Consider the following 21431-nt stretch of genomic DNA (forward strand, 5'->3'; position numbering starts at 1 on the left):
CCCTCCCGCATGAAGGTTCTGTGGGCTTCCACACCCCCACCTGCTTAGGGACCAAGCTCTTTGCAGAGAGAACTTTGCAGGTCCTGCTGCCTGCCTCTGCTCTCATTTCTGCAGGGTGCGCCTGGTCTCTTTGCCCTCTTTTGAAGATAAAGAAACTGAGGCTCAGCATCCTTAAGTACCGAAGATTCATGCTTTGCATTGAATGGGTTCTCAATAAAAGCTGCCCTTGTAACTGAAAGGAATGAAGCTCAGTGGGCAAACAGACAAAATCACCTCTTTGTCTGAGGAAGGCTATACTGAGTGCCCCTGCCCGCCAGGGTGCTCCGGGCAGAGGCCTCCACAGCGTGATGGCGGGAATTAGGTTGGTGTTCTCTGGAGACAATCTGATCAAGCCTGTCAAGAGGGTAACATCCTCCTACTCTTTGTCTCAGTGATTCCACCTTCTGAAGCTATCATAGGAAATAACGGAACTTTTGACAAAGATTTTACAGAAAGGCTCATTGCAGTAGTATTGTTTCTTAGTGTACATCAGTGGGTCTCACCAGAGGGCCCTGTGTCCTGAGTCCCCAGCGAGATCTGAGAGAGCAAAGCGCCCCAGCGCCCTGGTCTTTGCATGCAACTCCAGGGAGAGACGCTCACAGTGACACCAGATGGACCCTGGGCCCCTTCCCAGGGTGGAGGGAGCCCTGAGGCCCTGGTGCCATCTGAGCAGCGTTCCTGGAACGCTGATGGTGGGGATTGCCTGCACCCACCCCATGCCGTGGCATTAGACAGTCTTCAGGAACCAAGAGGTGACTTGGAGCCAAGGGAGAAAGAGCCAGCTGACAGAAATTAACCTTCCACTGTCAGATGGGGGCCCAAAATAGAAGGAAGTGCAGTAAGGAAAAGAAAGTTGTATTCCTTGCTTTCCTGAGTTCTGGGGGGCAATTTATATTTGCCACATTTGTGACAAAATGTTACATGGAAAAGAGATATGACGTGATACGGGTTCAGTTACATCAACGACATACATGCACACACTAGAAAAGAGACTGGAAGGAAATGCCTTCTCTCCTTCAACACACGCTCGTGGTCCAATGTGCCAGCATGCTGTCTGTAGTTAGTACTGGTAGCAGGATTAAATAGGATTTTACCATTTTCTTTATACATCTTTATTTTTTTAATTTTCTATCCTGCACATATATTGCTTATGGAATGATAAAAAATTAAAATTAGTGTTAGTCTTTCTCAACTATACGTTGCTGGTTTCTTAAACCCATATAAAATTTGTGTTTGAAAGAGCGTGTATCTTGTTTTTCTCAAATACTCTGACACAGAAAGCTTATGCAAGATAAGACCACATGCCAGAGGTTTCTGCCCCACCCCAAACCTCTAATCATATTTTTAGTGAGTTTTGGCAGGAATGGGTGTAGAAGTAATAATTGCATTATTTCAAATATACTGCATTCCTTTGCTGATATGGATCATTCCTGATTGATTTATTCTCGCTGCAATGCTTCCTCTGAAAAAGAAATATGTAGCTTGGAGTCAGACACTTGAGTCTGAATCAGCAGTTTCACGTACAACTGTGAGACCCAAGGCATGTAGCCTTACCCTGTTTTATAAGTAAGCTTCAGTTTGCCCACTGCTAACAGGAATAATAATGTTGTATGATTTGTAAGAAAAAATTCAGTAATGTGAATTACTATGCAAATTCTTCATTTTCTCTGCATCTTCCATTTACAATTTTCACTAAGATTATATTATACGTATGTTTCTATATCCACAAACTTCAGGGAAATGCAAACACTTGAGTCTGGCGGATGTATATATTTACATTATACTTTGTACTTATTGAGTGAGTGAAAATGATTCCTGTGTGTAGACCCCGTGGCAGCCTCTGTCCTTTCTGAAGCCTTATCAGGATTCCAGCAGAGGTGTGAGCAGAGGCCTCACGGGGACAGCTAGAACCTCAGCTCCCGCGCCGAGGAGCCTCCCCACACGTGTCCGCCCTCCAGCGCCCGTCCGGATTTGCGCTCGCGGGAGCTCGCGGCGCTGGGCCTCGGGGGAAGGCGCGGGCGCAGGGCAGCAGGTGTGTGTCTGCCCCCTTCCACCACTCCTTACCGTGATCGGGCGGGCTACAGAAGGGCTTGTGCCTCAGAGGCTGCGAGTTTACAAGGAAGAGGTTCAGGCTTCGTGCTTTCAGCAAGAATTCGAGTGGATTCTCCATGTGAGGCATCAACAGGGATGAGAGAACCAGCTTGAATACAAGTTGGTCTCTGCTCTCAAAGAGCTTCAGGTATGATAGGAGAGAGTCACAACTCAGGCACTTTCAGGCATGTGATGCACACTGACTAGCTGTAAACCGCCAACCTGAGCACAGAACAGAGCTGTCTAACCCAGGCTGGGCTGGGAGCGGGACAAGTCAGAGCGGTCCAGGAGAGGCAACAGCATGTGCTGTAAGAGGGCAGCGGAGAGTGATGGGGACAGAGCAGCCAAGGGACACCTGGTGTGATCTCTCAAGTCTCTGTCTCCCCTCCCTGCCACGCTACACCACCGCCGCCACCAACAAGTGTAGAGATGACAACCAAGGCAATTGCGCAAACATCTGGGCGATGATGATGTCCCACATCTAAGAACACTTTTCCAGAGACCCAAACAAGTCACTTGGAGGTAGCACCCTAAGAGAAAGAAGAAAACAGAGTTTACTAAGCTGAGTTCCTGGCACGTGGAACAGGTGAGAAAGTGCCCTGCCAGTCCAGGAGGAGGGCATTTGGAATGGAGATCATGAGCCTTGGCAGCCCAGGGCGTCACAGGGCATGGGAGCGAGTCCCGGGAGAGAGGAGGGGGCCTCTCCCCACCATTGCACTCTCTTCCAGCTTTCTCTCCTCCTGGCTCTGTTTTTTCCCCATTGTGGCAAACATAAAATTTACCGTTTTAAGTGTACAGTTCGGTGGCATTAAGTACATTCACACCATTGTGCAACCATCACCACCGTCCATCTCCAGAACTTCTCATCAGCTCCTTTTACAAAGCTCCTCCTGTCCTTTCCTTTCTCCTTTCTAGGCGCTCAACTAATCACAATGGAATTTGTTTAAATTTTATTGTTGAACATACTGAGTAAAATTCTGCACAATCTTTCATTTTGAATCCTTTCCAAAAAACCTACCAGTGAATTCATTGTAAATTGCTCTTCACTTTCATCTTGTCCTTGGTTGACTTTTTTTCTCCCCTGGGAGAAGGACCAGCCTCTCCCCAAATGCAAACTCAGCTGTTAGACCGAACATTTAGCCACCATACCCTATGTGCTCAAAAAAGAGGCTCTCAGATAACACAACTCCCACGCAGACGCAACAAGACTTCCTTGATGAGACACAAGACTCTTGGGCGTATTAAATGAGCAGGTGAGTGGGCCAACATCCAGAAAACACACTTTACTCCCTCTTGTACACTAATGTGCCCTCAGCCCTGAAAGACCACTGTGCTCGTGGATGAGCTCACAGATGCATTTGCTGTTTGTACTAACAATTGACTGTGACTTGAACACTTGGCAAGCCATTTGGGTGAATTGTTTTCCAAATCACAGGTGAGTTATTCCAACATCATTTAGTAATCTATTATAATAACTGAATTACCATTCACACCTAATTTTGTTTCTAAATTTCCTACTCTGGTCTGTTGATCTAGCCTTTCCTATCTGAGCACCAACTGTTTTATTATCACAGTTTTATAATATTATTGAAATATTATTCTTCATTTAAAATTCTGGCTTGAATATTCTTATATTTACTTGTACAGATGGAATTTAAGTCTAGAATCACATTACAAAAACATCCCGCTGGGATTTTGATTGGGACCACATTAAAAATGTACAGGTTAATTTGGAAGGTTTATGTTTTTGCAACATTAAGTTTTTTCATCTAGGGACATGGAATATGTCTCTCCATTTACTCAAATCTTCTTAAGGTTAATCAAGATAGACATGATTTTTATAACCTACTGAGAAGACTGACAATTAACGACTAATTTTAATAAGAAGTGACAAGTGTTGATAGGGGAAGTGTTTAAATATCCACAAGACTCTGCAGATCAGCTCACCAAATCACCTGTATAATCACAAAAACATCAGTAAGCACGCTCACACACCCACACGCTCACACATGGCATGCCGTTGCCTGCCCCGGCCATCGCCTGCCCCGGCCTCTGTCTGGAATGCTGACCTTCATCCCACAATCCTCTTGCCCCTATGTTATCTACAGGGTGATTTCTGATCCCTTAAAAACCTACCACTGTCATCCCTTTTGCTTCCCTCCTTCCCCTCACCCAGTTCATCACCCCTTGCTCAGTTCTATTCCTGCGCTCGGCTGTCTTTCCTCTGCTGCACATTTTCACGTGTTCTGACCCCACTGTTGTCTTCGCGCTCTCTGAGAGATGCCCAGTGCTTAGCACAGTCCTGATGCATTTGTGAGTGTTTACTGTGCTGGGCTACAGCCTTCAGAAGAAACTCTCGAGGCTACAACACAGTGTTTTCTTTGCGTTTTCCCCTTACCTTCTCTACTAGTGAAAGCTCCATGTCACCCCAGGCTCGTGGGTCAGCAAACACTTCATTTCCACTGGCCAGTGTTGTCCTTGGCAGCGTATGGAAGAGTCAGCAGTCCTGGGTGGAGGAATGGGGAATGAGCCTACATGGAAGGCCCAGCGACAGAGGGTTTCTAGAGCAGATGCATTTCAAAACACTCCAGGCTCAGACACTCCATGCTCTGCTTTACTTCCAGAGCCGCTCCCTTTGCAAAACTCTGCTTCAAACAAGAAGAGCATTAAGAGGCTGGCCCTGCCTTCCTTTAGCTAAATTCCCCTCTCCACAGGTGCACAGCAAGGGCCCTTTGTCTCTGATGGGACAGACCCAGGCTTCAATGAGAAAGCTGTGTGATGTGGGCCCATCCAAATATTAGCTGTGGACACTTTCCTAGTTCGAAAACATGAGACTCTGCACTCAGATCCTTGCCTTCCAGAGAACACAATCACTTCTGTTTTTCTTTTTCCAGTGGATTGAGGCTTGACACTTGCTGTAACATTATCTTCACATTGCCCAAGATTTGGAGAGTCAGGGTTTAGGCCTGCTGATCTTCAGGCAACGTCCGCTTCCCATTGGTCTTCTCTGCCCGGGCTCCCAACAGCAAGAGATAAACCAGAGAAACAGGAGGATGCCGTGAGGGCGCACAGGGACCCCTGGAGGCTGTGAACTTCCAGGGACTGGGATCCACCCATTGTTCATCATGTCTTTGGGGGAAACTTGCCCTAAACTGATGTCAAATAAACAAGTTTTACCTCCTGCACCTGGTATTAAGATGATTCCAAGATACAACTATAACCTGTTGCAAAATCAATATTTTTCATGTCGTTATCTGATCATACAATGAAGGTCAATTTATCAAATTAGAAAAATGTTGCACAATGGGGCAACATTGAGTCATGGAGTTTTTAAAAACTAGACTCAACCGAAGCTAGACTGTGGCCTGTCAGGTTTGATTGTCGTTTTCTCAGGATAGATTTTAAAGCCAAATTGACAAGTATGTCAAGAAAAGTTAGACTCATATTCAATTCAGCGTGTAGTCTTAATTGAACATTATTCGTCATGATGGGCATCGCTGTGGCATGATGTCACAGGGAGGGGCAGGTGTGGTAGGCCCCTGTCAGCACTAGCCACAAACCCAGGTTTTAACCAAAGTGAGTCTGGTGTGCATTTCCCCACTGGAACAGTGAGTCAAGAAACTGTGTTTTGAGTGGTTTTAAAAACATCTGTAATCTAAAAGTGGAAATAATCCAAACGACCATCAACTGATGAATGAACAAATCAAATGTGACATATCCACACAATAGAATATTATTTGGCTACAAAAGGGAGTGAAGTACTCATACATGCTGCAACACGGGTGAACCTGGGAAACATCACGCTAAGTGAAAGAAGTCAGGCACGGAAGGCTACATGTGTAATGGCTATGGGGTTTCTTTTTTTTTAAATTATTTTATTGAGGCCACATTGGTTTATGACATTGTATAAATTTCAAATGTACATTATTATATTTCAGCATCTGTGTAGACTGTATCGTGTTCACCACCAAAACTCTAGTTGCCATCTGTCACCACACACATGCACCCTTTATCCCTTTCACTCTCCCCCTATCCCCTTCCCTGCTGGTAACCACCAATCTGTTCTCTGTATCTATGTGTTTGTTTATCCTCCACATATGAGTGAAATCATACAGTATTTGTCTTTCTCTGTCTGACTTATTTTGCTTAGCATAATACCCTCAAGGTCCATCCATGTTGTCATAAAAGGCACTATTTTGTCTTTTTTTATGGCTAAGTAGTATTCCACTGTATACCACATTTTCTTCATTCAATAGCGAAGACTTGGGGTTTCTTTATGGAGTGGTAAAAATGTTCTAAAATTTATTGTGTTGATGGTTGCCCAACTTTGTGAATGCATTAAGAATCCCTGAATTTTATACTTTAAATGAGTGAATTGTATGGTATGTGAACTATGTCTCAATAAAGTTGTTTTAAAAAATCTTAAAACAATCCCATTTGATGTAATCAAGGGGTACCTTTTTAAATGAACTCTTTTGTTTTTACTTTGTAGAAAAGTAAATATCTTACCATTATATCTCAGGCTTACCCACTTGGTCAGAAGTCGGGATGTTAGACATAGTCAAGGGTGTAGGATCCCGGAACTTCACACCATTATATTTCTTTCCTCAGAGGGCCAAAGGAACACAAGTGAGAAGGGCCAGTGGCCTTCACACCAAGCATAGGGATGCCCTCACCTTAGTTCTTTCATGTCCTGCCCACACGCCTCTGGGCTACACCAGTGAGCACTGACATTCTGGGCTATAACAGGTTCTCAAGTGCCCATAGCTTATACTCCTCAGAAAAGCCAATGTACTCAAACACGGTAACTCTTCTTTTTTTTTTTTTTAGGAAGATCAGCCCTGAGCTAACAGCTGCTGCCAATCCTCCTCTTTTTTTGCTGAGGAAGACTGGCCCTGAGCTAACATCCATGCCCATCTTCCTCTACTTTATATGTGGGACGCCTGCTACAGCATGGCTTGATAGTGGTGCCATGTCCACACCCGGGATCTGAATCAGCAGACCCCAGGTCGCCAAAGCAGAATGTGCACACTTAACCACTGTGCCACCAGGCCAGCCCCAGTAACTCTTCTTTAAGATCTGGGAATCTGGAAGCAAAGAGAATTTTAATTTCACACTGCAAGTCACTAAAGATCACTAATATTACTCACTTTACAAATGACCTTTTCAGACCTGGCCTTTCCTCACACTTCCAAGACTTCCATCCCTGCCCTTACTCTCAGCCAATGACCTTAACTTACATTCTTTGACTGGAACTCCCTGTTTCCCCACCTCCAATCTGTTGATCATCCTCTGTTGGCCCCCTACTCTTCATTCTTTCTGTTACAGTGGATGGCATATCCTGGCTCCAGTCAGAGAATGCATCCCTCCCACATTCTCAAGGACATTGCAGAAAACTTACCCACCTCTCTCTTCCGTATTCTAATATTCTATCTCCTCTAAATTATTCCTAATAGCACATAAATACACTCTAGTATATAGTACCTCCTTTATTTTTAAGCTCTCCCTTGATCCCAATCCACCATCTCCTCTACCTTATTTTTCTGTCCCCTTCACAGATAGTCTCAAAAGAACTGTCCATAATCACTGCTTCCACTTCCTCCCCTCCCATTCTTGCCACATCCAGTCATCACTTCTCTGTCCTCATTTTATTTGACCTCATAGCAGTATTTGGCACAGTTAGCCACTCCCTCTTTCTTGACACACTCTTTTCTCTTTGTTTCTGTGCTATCACACTCTTCTGGTTTTCTTTTCTTCCTACTTACCACACCTTCTTGGCCTCTTTTGTTTTCTTCCCTTTCTGAGTCTGACCTCTAAATGCTGGCATACCTCTGGGTTTGGTCCTGGGCCCTCCCTAAGGCTTCATGATTTCTACTCTCATTGTTAATCTGGATGAGGTTGGCAGCTGGGTGAAGTTTCTTGGTAATCTAGGGACTGAAATTTTAGTACTCATATGTGGACAGGCTAAGAGGCACCAGACCCAAATAAGACAGAATGTTAAAATTTTTTGTGAGTAAACCTGAGAATGTTCAAAGGGCTATATCTTCACTAAAAAAGTCGATTAGCAAAGTATGCAAAGGAAGACAAAGAAGCTTTCTTGCTCTGGGAGTCTGAAAGATTTCAAAATAAGTGTGTTTTAAATGATTAACAATAAGTAAAGAGTGATGTCAGCATCATGGCAGAGTGAGCTCTTCCCTTACTTTCTCTCCCCTAAGATACAATGAAAGGACATTCATAAACCAACAGAGGACATTCACACAACACAATAGACGTCTGAGAGATCCACACAGCCAAACGTCTGAAGGTGGGAGTGTTTGACCCCGGTGGGAGTGTTTGACCCCACTGGGAGGCAGTGGAAGGAGGTAAGTAGATTTCCTCTCCCTCCCAAGTGGCACCCCTCTAGGGCACAGGACCTCATGTGGCAGTTGGCACATGACTGTGAGAGGAGAAGGGGGAGAAGGCAGGAATGCTTGCACTCTGAGAGTTGCTTCCCAGCCTGCAGGAACACTCTACACCAAAGAGGCTAAGCAATTGTGGGGGCACCCACCCCAAGCCAAGCAGCCCAGGCAGGCAGACAGTGAGTGCAGAGTGGGAGCCCATGAGATTGCACACACAAAAGACAGCGCCCCTCCCACCTCCAACCTGGAGCATCAGCTTAGCCCGTCAGCCAGAGCAGGGGATCCCTGCCAGAGCAACTGTGCTTATCTGTGTAAAGCAGCAGCAGCCAGTGGGCGAATGCAGACAGGCCTTGTTGATACAGCTTCCAACAGACAGGCACATCTGCCAGGGGTTGCAGTGAGCTCAGAAAACACAGCTGCTGCCCCTACTCTAAGTGGTGGCAGGTGGAATCTGCGACCAGAATTACCACTAAGCAACAGCACAAGTCCACCCTGTCAAATAGCATGAAGAAATATATTAACACTCTAGACCAGAAGGAAAATGACAAGTACTGAGAAATCAATCCTGAAGTCAAAGAAATTTACAACCTAAATGATAGAGAATTCAAAATAGTTACCATAAGGAAACTCAATGAGTTACAAGAAAACTCAGAAAGACAGTTCAATAACCTCAGGAATAAAATTAGTGATCAGAGGGAAGTCTTCACAAAAGAGATTAAAACTATAGAACAAAAACAATTAGCAACATTGGAGATGAAAAACACAATGAATGAGATAAAGAAAAATCCAGAATCCTTAAAAAACAGAGCTCATATTCTGGAGGACAGAATTAGTAATTTAGAGGACAAAAATATAGAAATGCTTCAGGTGGAGGACAGAGAAATAAGACTAAAAAGAAATGAAGAAATTCTCTGAGAAATATCCGACTCAACTAGGAAATGCAACACAAGAATTATAGGTATTCAAGAGGGAGAAGAGTGGGGGAAAGGAGCAGAGAGCTGGTTCAAAGAAATAACAGCTGAGAACTTCCAAAACCTGTGGAAGGAACTGGAATTCTGCGTAAATGATACTAACAGAACTCCCAATTATATCAATGTGAAAAGATCTTCTCCAAGGGATATATTAGTAAAACTGGCAAAAGCCAATGACAAAAATATTAAGGGCAGCAAGGCAGAAGAAAATAACCTACAAAGGAACCCCTATCAGGCTTTCAGTGGATCTCTCGGCAAAAACCTTACAGGCTAGGAGAGTATGGAATGATATATTCAAAATACTGAAAGACGAAAACGTTCAGCCAAGAATACTCTATCCAGTGAACTATCCTTTAGATATGATGGAGAAAGAAAAACTTTCCCAGATAAACAAAAGCTGAGGGAGTTTATTGCCACAAGACCCCCTCCCCCACAAGAAATGATCAAGAAGGTCCTCATATCCAAAAAAAGAAAGAAAGAAAGAAAGGGTTTACAAATCCTTGAGCAAGGAGAGAAATAGACAAAATCAGAAAACTGTAGCTCTCTATCAGAACAGGTTACCAAACATTTAATTATAACATTAAGGATAAAGGGAAGGAAAGTACCAAACATAACTATAATCATTTCATTTTAATCACAAACTCACAATGCAAAAGGGAATAAGTTGTGACAATAATAACTTAGGGAAGAGGAAAGGGATGGAACCTGCTTAGACTAAGGAGATAAGAGGCTATCAGAAAATGGACTATCTCATCTACAAGATCTTTTATACAAACCTCACAAGTAACCACTAAAGAAAAAGTCAGAACAGAAACACAAATGATAAAGAAAGAAAGAACTGAGACAACCATCATGGAGAATCACCAAACTGAATTGGCAGTCAGACATACATGGGACAAGGGGCCAGCCCCGTGGCCAAGTGGTTAACTTCATGCATTCCACTTCTGCAGCCCAGGGTTCGCAGGTTCAGGTCCTAGGTGCAGACCTACACACTGCTCATCAAGCCATGCTATGGTGGCATCCCACATAGAAAAACTAGAATGACCTGCAGCTTGGATAACCAACTATGTACTGGGGCTTTGGGGGGAAAAAAGAGGAAGATTGGCAACAGATGTTAGCTCAGGGCCAATCTTCCTCACCAGAAAGCCTACTTAAAAAAAAAAAAAAAAGAAATACATGGGAAAAGAAACAAGGCAAATGCAGAACAACTGAAAAAGAAGAGATAAAATGGCAGTATTAAGCCCTCATAAATCAATAATCACTCTAAATGCAAATAGATTGTATTCTCCAATCAAAAGACACAGAGTGGCAGGATGGGTTGAAAAACAACGTCCAACAATATGCTGCCTCCAGGAAACAGATCTCAGCTCTAGAAACAAACACAGGTTCAGACTGAACGGATGGAAGATGATACTCCAAGCTAATGGCAAACAAAAGAAAGCAGGTGTTGCCATACTTATATCACACAAAGTAGACTTCAAGATAAAAGAGGCAATGAGAGACAAAGAGGGGCAGTATATAATGATTAGAGGGACACTCCACCAAGAATACATGACACTTATAAACATCTATGTACTTAACACAGAAGCACCAAAGGATATAAAGCAACTATTAACAGAGCTAAATGGAGATATTAAAAATAATACAATACTAATAACAATAATAGTAGGGGACCTCAACACCCTACCTACACCAATGGATAGATCATCCAGATAGAAAGCCAACAAGGAAATAGTGGAATTAAATGGAAAACTAGGCCAGATGGACTTAATAGATATATATAGAATACTCCATCCAAAGACAGAGGAATACACATTCTTCTCAAGCTCACATGGAACATTCTCAAAGATAGGTCATATGTTGGGAAACAAGGCAAGTCTCAATAAATTTAAGAAGACTGAAATCATATGAAGCATCTTTTCCAACCACAGTGCTATGAAACTAGAAATCAACTACAAGAAAAAAGCTGGCAAAGTGACAAATATGTGGAGACTAGACAATATGCTACTGAACAACCAATGGATCAATGAAATTAAAGGAGAAATCAAAAAACACCTGGAGACAAATGAGAATGAAAATACGCCATACCAACTCACAGAAGAACAAGCAAAGCCCAAAGTCAGCAGGAGGAGGGATATAATTAAAATTAGAGCAGAAATAAATGAAATAGAAACAAACAAACAAACAAAAAACAGTAGAAAGGATCAATGAAACAAAGAGCTGGTTCTTTGAGAAGATAAACAAAAGTGACAAACCCTTAGCCAGACTCACTAAGAAAAAAAGAGAGAAGGCTCAAATAAATAAAATTAGAAATGAAAGAGGAGAATTTACAATGGATACCACAGAGATACAAAGGATTATAAGAGAATACTATGAAAAACTATATGCCAACAAATTGGACAATCTAGAAGAAAAGGATAAATTCTTAGATTCATACAACCTCCCAAAACTGAATCAAGAAGAAATAGAGAATCTGAATAGACCAATCACAAGTAAAGAGATTGAAACAGTCATCAAAATCTCCCCAAAAATAAAAGTCCAGGACCAGATGGTTTCTCTGGAGAATTCTACCAAACACTCAAAGAAGATTTAATACCTATCCTTATCAAACTATTCTAAAAAGTTGAAGATGGAACACTTCCTAACACATTTAATGAGGCCAACATCACCCTGATCCCAAAGCTAGACAAGGATAATACAAAGAAGGAAAATTACAGGTCAATATGGCTGATGAACATTGATGCAAAAATCCTCCACAAAATATTAGCAAACTGAATACAGCAATACATTAAAAGGATCATACACCATGATCAATTGGGATTCATACCAGGGATGCAGGGATAGTTCAACATCCACAAATCAATCAATGTGATATTCCACATTAACAAAATGAGGAACAAAAACCACATGATCATCTCAATAGACAGAGAGAAAGCATTTGAAAGGATCAAACATCCATTTGTGATAAAAAAAAAAAAAAATGGGTATAGAAGGAAAATACCTCAATACAGTAAAGGCCATATATGACAAACTCACAGCCAACATCATACTCAGTGGGGAAAAACTGAAAGCCGTCCCTCTGAGAACAGGGACAAGACAAGACAAGCGTGCTCACTGTCACCACTCTTATTCAACATATTACCAGAGGTTTTGGCCAGAGCAATTAAGCAAGAAAAAGAAATAAAAGCTATCCAAATTGGAAAGGGAGAAGTTAAAGTCTCATTGTTTGCAGATGACATGATTCTATATATAGAAAACCCTAAATAATCCATCAAAAAACTGTTAGAAATAATCAACAACTACAGCAAAGTGGCAGGGTACAAAATCAACTTACAAAAATCGGTTGCATTTTTATATTCTAATAATGAACTAACAGAAAGAGAACCAAGAATACAATCCTATTTACAGTCGCAACAAAAAGAATAAAATGTCTAGGAGTAAATTTAACCAAGGAGGTGAAAGACCTATACAATGAAAACTATAAGAAATTATTGAAAGAAATCAGTGATGACATAAAGAAATGGAATGATATTCCATGCATATGGATGGGAACAATAAACATAGTTAAAATGTCCATACTACCTAAAGCAATCTACAGATTCAATGCAATCCCAATCGGAATCCCAAAAACGTTCTTCACAGAAATAGAAAAAAGAATCCTAAAATTCATATGGGGCAACAAAAGAACCTGAATAGCTAAAGCAATCCTGAGAAAAAAGAACAAAGCTGGAGGCATCACAATCCCTGACTTTAAAATATACTACAAAGCTATAGTAATCAAAACAGCATGGTACCAATACAAAAACAGACATGCAGATCAATGGAACAGAAATTGACAGCCCAGAAATAAAACCACACATCTATGGACAGCTAATCTTTGACAAAAGAGCCAAGAACATACAATGGAGAAAAGACAGCCTCTTCAGTAAATGGGTTTAGGAAAACTGGACAGCCACGTACAAAGAATGAAAGTAGATCATTATCCTTCTCCATATACAAAAATAGACTCAAAATGGATTAAAGACTCGAAGAAAGACCTGAAACCATAAAACTCCTAGAAGAAAATATAGGCAGTACACTCTTTGACATCAGCCTTAAAAGGATCTTTTCAAATACCATGTCTACTCGGTCAAGGGAAACAAAACAAAAAGTGAACAAACGGGACTTCATCAGACTAAAGAGCTTCTGCAAGGCAAAGGAAACCAGGAACAAAATGAGAAGACAACCCAAAAACTTGGAGAAAATACTTGCAAATCATATATCTGACAAGGGATTAATCTCCAAAATACATAAAGAACACACACAACTCAACAACAGAAAAACAAACAACCTGATCAAAAAATGGGCAGAGGATATGAACAGACATTTTCCCAAAGAAGACATACAGATGGCCAACAGGCACATGAAAAGATGTTCACTATCACTAATCATCAGGGAAACGCAAATCAAAACTACAATGAGATGTCACCTTACACATGTTAGAATGGCTATAATCACCAAGACAAAAATAACAAATGTTGGAGAGGGTGTGAAGAAAAGAGAACCTTCATACACTGTTGGTGGGAATGCAAATTGATTCAGTCACTATGGAAAACAGTATGGAGATTTCTCAAAAAGCTAAAAGTAGAAATACCATACAATCCAGTTATCCCACTACTGGGTATTTATCCCCAGAACTTGAAATCAACAATTCAAAGAGACATATTCACTCCTATGTTCATTGCAGCGCTATTCACAACAGCCAAGATGTGAAAGCAACACAAGTGCCCACCGACCGATGAATGGATAAAGAAGATGTGGCATGCATATATATATATATATATATATATATATATATATATATACACACACACAATGGAATACTATTCAGCCATAAAAAGACAAAATTGTCCCATTTGCAACAACATGGATGGACCTTGAGTGCATTATTTTAAGTGAAATAAGGCAGATAGAGAAAGACAAACATTGTATGATTTCACTCATATGTGGAAGATAAAGAAACACATAGATACAGAGAACAGATTGGTGGTTACCAGAGGGGAAGGGGGTTGCAGGGTGGGCATAAGGGGCATGTATACATGCTGACTGACAAATAATAATGTACAACTGAAATTTCACAATGTTATAAACTATTATGACCTCAATATGAGTAAAAGAATATGAGTAGAGAAACTGAAACTGAAAAAAATAAACAAGACTCTTCTCAATAAAAAAATGGATATATTTGAAAAAGACTGAAATAGAACTTCTAGAAATTAAAACCATGTCATTAAAATGAAATGAAATAAAATGAAAACCTCTCAACTGAATTGGGTACAGTTGAAGAGATAATTACTGAACTGGAAGATAAATCAAAGGAAATTACTCAGAAAGTAGCACTGAGAGATAAAGAGCTGGAAAATAGGAAAGAGGGGCTAAGAAGCATGGAGGGTAGACTAAGAAGGTCTCAAAACTTTCCCGAAGTAATTAAAGACATGAATTCTCAGATTCAGAAATCACAAGTTCCAAGTAAGATAAATAAAAATAAATCCACAATTAGACACATCATAGTGAAACTTCAGATCACCAAAGAGAAAAAGAAGATCCTAAAAGCAGCTATAGAAAAAGATGCATCACCTACAAAGGAATGTCAATTAGAATGACTTCACGAAAGCAGCATTAGAAGCCAGAAGGCAATAGAAAACCAGTTTCAATGAGCTGAGGAAAAATATCAATCTAAAATTGTATATCTAGCTTAAATATCATTCAAGAGTAAGGACAACGTAAATAAATTTATAGGAGTTTACCATTATTAAGCCTCTCTGAGGGAACTATTTAAAATTATAATTCTGGAATTATAATTAACTGAACCCAAAAGGAAAGAGTAATTTGCTTCAGCAAGCAATAGTGAACAAAGAAGTTGATAAGGTTGAGTAATGTAAGAAATGAGGACAATATAGAAAACAATTATAAGTTCTAATTCAGATGTGTAAAACCAAGGTGGAGCTAACATATTGGACAAAAATAAGATAAAATGGCATGATTAAAACATTCTAAGTAGCAATTTAATTTCTTTAGAAATAATTATTTAGATTTTGCTTTGTCAACAATTCATGTTAAAATTTAAGACTAATCACTTACCTTATACCATATATAAAAATTAACTCAAAATGGATCAAAGACCTAAATATAAAAGGCAAACATATAAAATTCTTAGAAAAAATATAGGGGGAATCTTCATGATATTGGATTTAGCAATGATTTATTGTATATGACACTGAAAGCACAAGCAACAAAAGAAAAAATAGACAAAATGTATTTCATCAAAATAAAAAAAACTTTGTACACTAAAGAACACTATCAAGAGAGTGAAAAGAAAACCCACAGAACAGGAGGAAATATTTTCAAATCGTATATCTGATAAGGGATTAATATCCACGATATATAAAGAACACATACAACTCAACAATAAAAAAAAAATAATAATCCAGTTCAAAAATGGGCAAAGAACTTGAATAGATATTTCTCCAAAGAAGATATACAAACGGCCAATAAACACATGAAAAGATGTTCAATATCACTAGCGGTTAGGGAAATGCAAAGCAAAATTGCAATGAGATACCACTTCACATCCATTAAGCTGGCTATTATCAAAAAAACAAAACTATGAATGTTGGTGAGAATGTGGAAAGATTGGAACCTTTGTGCATGGTTGTTAAGAACGTAATATGGTGCAGCTACTGCAAAAAACAGATTGATGATTCCTCGAAAAATTAAAAATAGAATTACCATATATCTAGCCATTCCATTCCAGGTATATACTCAAAAGAATTGAAAGCAGGCCTTGAACAGATACTTGTACACCAATGTTCATTGCAGCACTATTCATAACAGTCAAAAGGTGGAAATCACCCAAGTTTCCAACCACAGATGAATGGATAAACAAAATGTCGTATATACATATTCAGCTATAAAAAGGAATGAAATTCTGATATACGGTTTAACATGGATAAACCTTGAAAACATTATGTTAAGCAAAATACGCCAGACAGAAAAACACAAGTATTGTGTGATTCCACTTATATGAGGTACCTGGAATCATCAAATTCATAAAGACAGAAAACAGAATAGTGGTCACCAGGGGCTGACAGGCAGAGGGCGTGAGGAGCTATTGCTTAACGGCTGCAGTTTCTGTTTGGGATGACGGAGAAGTTCTGGAAATAGATAGGGGTGATGGCTGCACAACTATGTGAATATACTTAATGCTGCTGAACTGTACACTTAAAAATGGCTAAAATGGTAAATTTATGTCTTGTATATTCTGCCACAATAAAACTTTAGAGGTAATCATTAAAAGTATAAAAATAAAATATAATAAAACATGATTTTACAGCCAGTAACAGGGCAAGGTGGGAATAAAATGAACCCTACAGAAAAAAAGAGAAAAAGGGAGTAAAGAAAGGGTACAGTAAAACCAAGGGGCCAGCCCGATGGCATAGTGGTTAAGTTAGCGTGATCCACTTCAGTGGCCCAGGGTTCAGGGGTTCAGATCCCAGCCACAGACCTAGCACTGCTCATCAGGCCATGCTGTAGTAGCATCCCACATAGAAAAAAAAGGTGGGGGGGGGGTGCGGCTGGCCTGGTGGTGCAGCAGTTAAGTTTGTACATTCTCAGTGGTCCGGGGTTTGCCAGTTCGGATCCCGGGTACAGACATGGCACAGCATGGCAAGCCATGCTGTGGTAAGCGTCCCACATATAAAGTGGAGGAAGATAGGCATGGATGTGAGCTCAAGGCCAGTCTTCCTCAGCAAAAAAGAGGAGGATTGGCTGTAGTTAGCTCAGGGCTAATCTTCCTCAAAAAAAAAAAAAGAACATAGAGTAAGATTGGCACAGATGTTAGCTCAGTGACAATCTTCCTCACAAAAACAAAGAAACAAAAAATGGCTCAAAATGAGTGGGTACAAATAAATCCAAATGTATCAGAAATGGCAATAAATATAAATGGACTAAACTCACCAGCGTCCCACATATAAAGTGGAGGAAGATAGGCATGGATGTGAGCTCAAGGCCAGTCTTCCTCAGCAAAAAGAGGAGGATTGGCTGTAGTTAGCTCAGGGCTAATCTTCCTCAAAAAAAAAAAAAAGAACATAGAGTAAGATTGGCACAGATGTTAGCTCAGTGACAATCTTCCTCACAAAAACAAAGAAACAAAAAATGGCTCAAAATGAGTGGGTACAAATAAATCCAAATGTATCAGAAATGGCAATAAATATAAATGGACTAAACTCACCAGTTAAAAACTGAGATTCTAAGTCTATACAGCTACCACAAGTACTCAACCACTTTAACATTCATGGCTCCAGCCCTGATTTCAGTGCTGTGTAACAAACATCCATGTCCAGGTTCCTACTGAACGTCTCCTTTTAGAAGAATAAAAGGCGTCTCAAACTTAACATGGTCAAAACAGAAGTTTTAATTCCTTCCCCTAAGCATGTTCCCTAAGTTTCCTCCACCTCAGTCTTCCTCATCTGGGTAAATACTTTCACCATCCACCGAGTTGTTCAAGCCAAGAATCTGAGTCGTCCTTGGTTCTCATTTTTTCTTCATCCTTCCACATCTAGTCATCAGTCCTGTCATTTCACCTCCAAAGCACTCCCCTTCCATGTGCCGGATTAAAGGCCCAACAATCGGCAAGACAAAGCCCCTTCCTTCAACTGACACGAGTGTCCCCCAGCTCATGCCCCGTGCCTGCCTCAGTTCAGGCCCACAGCACTCCAGGAGTCTTCCTGCTAGTCACCTGTCCCCTATTTTGCTTTCCTTAAGTCCATCCAGATATCAAGGTGATCTATCCATAAAGCTAGCCGAAATGGCCATGTCACCCTCTACTTTAAACCCCTCAGTGGAGTCAGTCACCTATAGGACAAAGCCAACACTTTTTTAAAAAATTATTTTTGTGAGGAAGATTGGCCCCCAGCTAACATTTGTTGTCAATCTTCCTCTTTTTGCTCAAGGAAGCTTGTTGCTGAGTTAACATCTATGCCAATCTTCCTCTATTTTATGCGGGATGCTGCCATAGTGTGGTTTGGTGAGCATTGTTAGGTCCATGCCCGGGATCTGAACCTGCCAATCCCAGGCCACTGCCAAGCCAGCACTGTTTAAGGTCCACACAGGCCAGCAACGATGTGGGCCTTACCTGCTTCTCCAGCTGCATCTGGAACCAGGCATCCCCTGAGCTTGAACCCCAGCTACACAGAGCTACTTGCATTTTTTAACACCTCCTCACTGCCTCATGGATCCGTGGATCCTGTCCATTTAATCGCCTACTGCACGTCCACCGCCCACTGCAGTGGACTCAGCAGTGAATGAGACAGACGCAATCCCCACCCTCACTGCCTTTCTTCCCGAGACCGTCCTTCTCCCAGGGGCTCCTTTACCCCACCCAGGCTCGCCTCCGGGAACTCCCCGCGAGCCCTCAGCTGATTCGCTCCCTCTCAGCTCCGAGCCAGCGCTGCAGGGAGGGCAGCGGGGAGCCCTGTTGGGGGAGCCGGTGGGGCTCGGCCTGGCTCTCGCTGGGAGACTTCAGCGAGTCCTGGAACCTTTAACTGCAACTCCCTCGCGGCAGGGTGAGCAGGGGCGCGGGGCCGGGAACGCACCCGCGTGAGGAGCTCGGCGCCTTCTGGGTTCATCTCAGGGAGCCGTTACTACGCCAGAGCTTGGTCTTACCGCTACTTGAGCTTGTAACGTACCAGTTTTTCCAATGGAATTATCACATTGTGTTACTACTTATTTGCATGTTCCTACTGCCCTGTTAATCTAGGAAATTCTCAAGGGCAGTAACTATTTATTATTAACTTTGGAATCCCTCATTCTTGGCACGTTACTTGAAAATATTCATGGATTTACCTTCTGCTTATCTTAATTACCCGAGACGCAAAGATCGGGAAACGACGCGACACTGGACAGCTTGATGTTTTCCTAGCAGCGCGTGGGATGATCCCAGCACGCAGAGAAGGAGCCTGTGCCCGAGGATGCCTGCGGCTGAGCTCAGTGCCCCTCTCCCCACAGCGGGTCTGTTCTCACGGGGTCCCCTCCCCCCACGTGAGCCCCGGAGCCTCCTGCCAGCGCTGACCAAAGTGCACATGGGCAGCTTGGCCCTTGGCCCTCCCAGCGACAGGTGCCAGGGCCCCTGCAGGGCTCTCTGACCTCTTGAAAAGCCAGCTCCCAAGAGGAGGGCCTGGGTCCGAGTCCACTGTTCACACTTCTGATTTCATACAGGCGACCCCAGTCAAGTTTCTGCCATCAGGCCAAGGCCCCAGTGGCCCTGAGCTTTGCTGCACAATAGAATTACCTGGAGGTCTTAAAAATACTGGTGCCTGGCTCCCACCCCTGCAACTTCAAGGGTTTTTAAAGCTCCACAGGGCTTTTATTTAATGCTTAGCAAAGATTGGAAACCCTGGGAGCCAAGCTCACAGAGCAAAGAGCAGCTCTGGAGGTTGCCCACTTCCCAATGGGTGGGCCCCAAAGAGCACAGAGCGACTGCGACATTGCAGCTGAGGGCTCCTGTCATAGTGTGGAGAACAGACAGGCTGGCAATCACGACTCAAACCCTAAAACTAAGAAATCACTATTTGGTGAGGTGAGGTAGATTTTTCCATTATGGAATGCCACTGTTTGAAAAACAAACAAACAAACAAAAACAGGACAAAAAATGAGTTTTAAAAAATTAAGATGAAAGTTGCCCCCAACTTTCTCTCCTTGCTCCTGACTGCTGACTAGAGTTTTCTGTTTTGGTTTGCTTTGGCTTGTTGTGGTTTCTCTCTTTTGCTGCTCACTTCTATCAACACCCTTATTTCTTGGGAGGCACTTTGCAAGAGACCCGAAGGCAGACAAGCGCCCTGACTCCACGAGCTTACAGCCTGAGCGCGGAGACCCCTCACAGGGGACAGCTCTTCAAAGCAGCGAAAATCCATTATAACGGAGGTAGGAACAAGGTGCTATGGAGCAGAGGGAGGAGAAAATGGAGTCGGTCTGGGGAGGTCTCGAGGCTTTGGAAAAGCGGGAATATTTGAGTTGGGTCTTGAAGAGGTGACTGTGGGGAGCCTTCCGGTAGGCAGGCGGAGGGCAGGCACGTCAGCAAGGCATGTTAGCAGCCCAAGTAGGGTGAACAGGTGTTCACACGGGTGGAGGGCATAGTGCAGGGAAGATGGAGATGACAGGCTGGGGTCGTATGGAGGAGCACCTCGCAGGCGGCGCCGAGGCTCTGAAGACCGTTGGCAGAGGAGTGGCGTGATTAACCCTGTGCTTGACACAGGGCCAGCCAGGAGGCCGGAGAGAGTGAGGGACCATGGCAATAGTCCAGGCCAGGACAGCTAATGAGGTCGCCACTAGGGCAGTGTCTGTGGCAAGGAGAGCTGAACGTGTTGTGAGTTCTGCAAAAGCTGAGAACCACTGTGCAGAAAGGGAGAGCCATCGTGGAGCCGCCCAGCAAACGCTGGAAGACGCGATCGTGCTCCCCACACTGCGGACTGTTGAGTGGCGTGGTTTCCTCGTCAGACCCATTGCTCACACGTTTAGTAATACCATGGGCCAGGGCATGTGTGTGAAAACGGCATGCACATGCCCAAGGCCAGTGGGGACAAGAGAGGACAAACTTGCCTGCCCTGGGGTTCTCTTCTCTTCTCTTCTTCACGGGGCTGGAGGCTCATTTGCTGGGTCTCATGGAGGAAGGACACCAGACATCCGCCTTCTGTCTACACCCCACAGAAACCCAGACAGAGCAACCTATGCTTCGGTCATGAAAGAGGGGAGAACTTTACTTCTTTGGTGATTAAATTAGATGCAAAAGATATGATTAATTATCAGTTGGAGATTCATTTTCCCTCTCTCCGAAGAGATTGCCTTCTGGGAAGTATGGAATTATCCTGGCACTAAGGCAGCTCTGAGAACCCAAGAG

At 42.5% G+C, this 21431-nt stretch overlaps 1 long non-coding RNA gene across 1 annotated transcript; it reads right to left on the reverse strand.

Moving 5' to 3' along the window:
* Positions 1-483: 483 nt before the first annotated feature.
* LOC111768541 (uncharacterized) lies at positions 484-19091 on the reverse strand. The gene is made up of 3 exons (XR_002800952.2): positions 18672-19091; positions 4529-4636; positions 484-2660 (listed from the first exon to the last, which is right to left on the reverse strand). It is a non-coding gene; the product is annotated as an uncharacterized lncRNA (long non-coding RNA).
* Positions 19092-21431: the final 2340 nt, after the last annotated feature.

The sequence above is a fragment of the Equus caballus genome, chromosome 17, assembly GCF_041296265.1.
Source record: "Equus caballus isolate H_3958 breed thoroughbred chromosome 17, TB-T2T, whole genome shotgun sequence".
NCBI lineage: Eukaryota > Metazoa > Chordata > Mammalia > Perissodactyla > Equidae > Equus > Equus caballus.